The sequence below is a fragment of the Rousettus aegyptiacus genome, unplaced genomic scaffold (assembly GCF_014176215.1).
Source record: "Rousettus aegyptiacus isolate mRouAeg1 unplaced genomic scaffold, mRouAeg1.p scaffold_m13_p_2, whole genome shotgun sequence".
Lineage (NCBI taxonomy): Eukaryota > Metazoa > Chordata > Mammalia > Chiroptera > Pteropodidae > Rousettus > Rousettus aegyptiacus.
This window is the reverse complement of record NW_023416295.1, coordinates 101842918-101846894: the sequence shown is the minus strand read 5'-3', so window position 1 is coordinate 101846894 and position 3977 is coordinate 101842918. Positions and strand designations below refer to the sequence as shown.

The 3977-nt window shown below is 30.3% G+C and overlaps 1 pseudogene; it reads right to left on the bottom strand.

The window, feature by feature from the left end:
- Positions 1-3491: 3491 nt before the first annotated feature.
- LOC118614200 lies at positions 3492-3611 on the bottom strand (annotated as a pseudogene).
- Between the last annotated feature and the right edge of the window lie 366 nt (positions 3612-3977).

The following is a 3977-nucleotide window of genomic DNA, read 5'->3' as shown; positions in this document are numbered from 1 at the left end:
GTGTAATGCACATGGTCTGTCTTTATAAAACACACTCCTCATAGAGCTAGAAGAGTCTTCATGGATTATCTCACCTTTTCTTCCCTGTCTGATGAGAAGATCAAGGTGAAACAGGGCAACCATATCTTTGCATGTCCAGCATTATTTGGTGTTTCACTTTCTTAGAGAAAGAAAAAGAAATATTATGTCCTTCCTTTGATTATGAATCTAATAGAATCTAATACAAATCCTCATTCTTGGGTTCCATCACAGGCCTATTAAATCAGAATCTCCGAAGGTAGAGTTTAAAATCTGTTATTTTAACAAGTTCCACTGGTGATTTTAAGCCTTCTAGTTTTAGAACTACTGGTGCTAGTGAGTTCAGATGATAGTGGTGAATTTTATCTCACACTAATAGCTTCTTCAATTTTCTTCTCTTCAGTGCTCAGGTACTCAACTTGCATTATATTAGATTATACTCTTTATATGTTGGTTTATGAAAGTTTTTAAGTGTGTGCTAGAAATCTGAAGCTGGATTTAAACTCATTCAAGTCAGGAGATGTAACACTTAAAAAAAAATCTCCTTAGACCACTTTGAATAATGCTATAAAAGTTACTGACTCATAGGGATTCTTAAGTGCCAAGGAAATGGAGATATCATTCTCCTTAAAAAAAATAAACTTATTCTTTATTTTAGGAAATGGAGGCAGAGAGTTTTAAATGTCTTTCAAAGTTTGTCAGGTTTCATGGTTTTTAATTTACTGTATTTTTTTTTTTTTTTGAGCATTTGGATAATGAATCTTGGCTGATACTACTGCAGCGATATTTTAAAAAGTATTTTTATAAGATGTTTTAGAGGTATCCCTTTGGTAGTAAAGAGTCATAAGATAATAAATTTGAATCTTTATTCTATTTAATTCAGTAAGACTTTATTGAGAACAGTACCTAATCATAAAGAATCAAAAAATATTTTTCTTTACTTTGCAGTGTACCTAGCTCTGTTCTTGGAACGACGGACTGATGGCTGTGGGATGGAGCATAGCACTAGAAAAACTTGCTGTGGGATGGAATACAGTTCTTAAAGAATTTGCACTTAATTTTTGGTGTTGTTTTATATAAAATTTTATGTAATTTTATTCTCTGTGATTATATATAACAATTACATTTCTGAAGAATTGGCACAACTCTTGTCTACTTTAATAACATTATTGCTGATTTAACAATGTATGTAATTTTATGCTCTTTTCAAAGTATGTTTACATACATAGTCTTAGGGGAGCTTTTAGAGCTTAGTATAAAATCAGTAGGTAATTTTTATTGAGTGTATACGATATGCCTGAATCTAAGCTTTTCATGGATTCTATCACTGGAATGCCATAACAATGCTATGAGGTATGCTGTATTACCTCCCATTGATCAGGCATGAAAACAGAATTGAACAAAGTTAAGTAATTTAAGTAACAGAACCAGAGTTTAGAAGCCAGTCTGATTCAAGAGCCCATAGTCTTAACCACTAAATACAGTGTCTCCCCAGCAGCATAGGTAATGTTAAAATAATTAAGATTAGAAAATTCTTATCAAACTATTTATATTGGTCTGATAGAAGGGGACATATTTGCTGAACTTGCTTGTAGTATTCAGTAGAATATTTTCTGTGGATGAATGTAAGCCCTGGATAATGGTCACACCGTGGCTAGAACCTACTTTGAAATCTCCTAAATCAGGAAATATCTTTTTATTCAGTATCCCCCCAAACTTTTTTCTAACTTAAAGGCATCAAACAGCATAACTACTAAATATATAAAGCAAAAACTATAAAGCAAATAAGTGAGAGATTTTGATATATATATTCAAAATTAGATCAAGAAAACAGAATAAAAGAAGAAATAAATAATATGTTCAATAAAATCTAATAATAGCTCAATACAGAGTTTCGCATTCTTCAAGTAGATCATGTAATTTTTTACAATGTCTCTGGAATATTTCCAAAAAAAAAAAAAAATTGTATGTGTAGCCAAAAGGAAAACTTAAAACTCTAAGTGGAGATTTTACAATCCATGTTCTCTGATAGCTGTACAATAAATCAGGATATTAAGAAACATTCCTCAATAACTCTTGGATCAAAGAAAAAATAAAAACAGAAATTACAAACTATTCCCAAGGGAGCAAAATGAAAGCACTTCAATTATAAACTCATGAGACATAGCAGAAGTTATACGTACAGCTTTAATTTGCATCATTCTTAAAGGATCTCTAAAAATGAAGGTACCTTATACTCATTATAAAAAATTAAAACATCCACAAAATAAACCAGACTATATTAATATAAAACCTGAAATTTATAAAATATAAAATAAATGAAGATTAATAAACCTGGAACCTGGCTATTTGAAAAGATGAATAAAATAAATATTTCATAAGGCTGATTAAAGAAAAAATAGAAGCAACGAAATATAAAAATGGAAAAGAGAAAGGGGTTATAACTATAGATGTGGAGATTAAAAGACGTAGAAAGAAAGTTCACGAAATTTTAAATAGTGACACATTTAAAAACTTAGAAAATTAATGTTATAACAAATATAAACCACTAAAATTAATCTAAAAAGTCAACTTCAGTATACTAAATGCTATAGAAAATACAGGAATGATAAATAAAAATAAGCCATTAACAAAGTTGATAGGACCAGATGGCTTTGTGGTTGAGTTTAATCCAACCCTTAGAAATCACACAATTAAAATATTTAAACTATTTCAGGTTGTAGGATAAAATGTAAATCTTCTCACATATTTTGTAAAACCAGCATAATTTTAACACTTAATAAAGGCAGTACAAATAAATACCAACCTCTTATGAACACAGTGCCAAAAAATTCAAATTAAACTATAATAAAACCAAATTCAGAATTATATTAAATACAAACTATAGTACATGATTACTAAGTTGGATTAATTGCAGGAATGCAAGAATGGTTCAAAATCAGAAAAATTATTAGAATGATTTCAAAGGACAATATCATGTGATTTTACCAATAAAGGTAAGATGCTTAGAAGGCATTTGTTAATATTGTTCAGACATCCCCAATAAAACTGTTGAAAATAGGAAAAAATTACTTACCTATAATTAAAACATAAAAAACCAACAGCAATTAAAATTATTTATGCTAACATTCTCTAATATAAAAACAGCACAACAGTATTCACACTCAACAAGAAAATGAAATAATTGGTATAAAGTTAGATAAGAAGAGACACAATTCTATCTCTTGGAGCAATGATTATGTACTTAGAAAACCGAAAAAATGCCAGTAACACCAAATAGAAGAAGAAAATGTGCTCGGTTGACTGGTGTATCATATTTCATTTTGCACATCGGTTTGAAAAATTCTAGAGGAAAATAACACCTATTTAGATGGGAATTTGAGGAAAAGGATATTCTTATGCACAGTTGTTAGAATGTACTTTTTAGGAGGTAATCTTCCAATATTTTATTATTTTTATTTTTTTTGTTTTAACATCTACAGCACCCGGTCTTTCTAGGTGGTCTCCCATCCAAGTACTAACCAGGCCCAACCCTTGCTTAGCTTCCTGTATCAGAGGGGAATGGGTATGTTCAGGGTGGCATGGCCATAAACTGGCAATATTTTTTAAAGTAAAAAAATATACATACTGTTTGACTCAGTAATTCCATCCCTGTGATTTGTGTCATAGAAATAAAAGTGCTAGTCCATATAGATCTTTATTACAGCTCTGTTTGTAGAGGTACAGTGCTGAAAAAACAAAGTAACCATTGATAGAAGAATGGGTGAATAAATTTGTGGTATATTAAAAACATGGAATATTATAAATCTACTAAAAGGTAGACCTGAATCACCTAACTCACTATAGAGAGTGAAATGTAAGATGAAATTCTTGTATATAATATACCATTTTGGTAAACAAACAATGATCCCCACCACCGGACGTGTACAAGATCTGAGCATTAAGAAATGTGACACTAG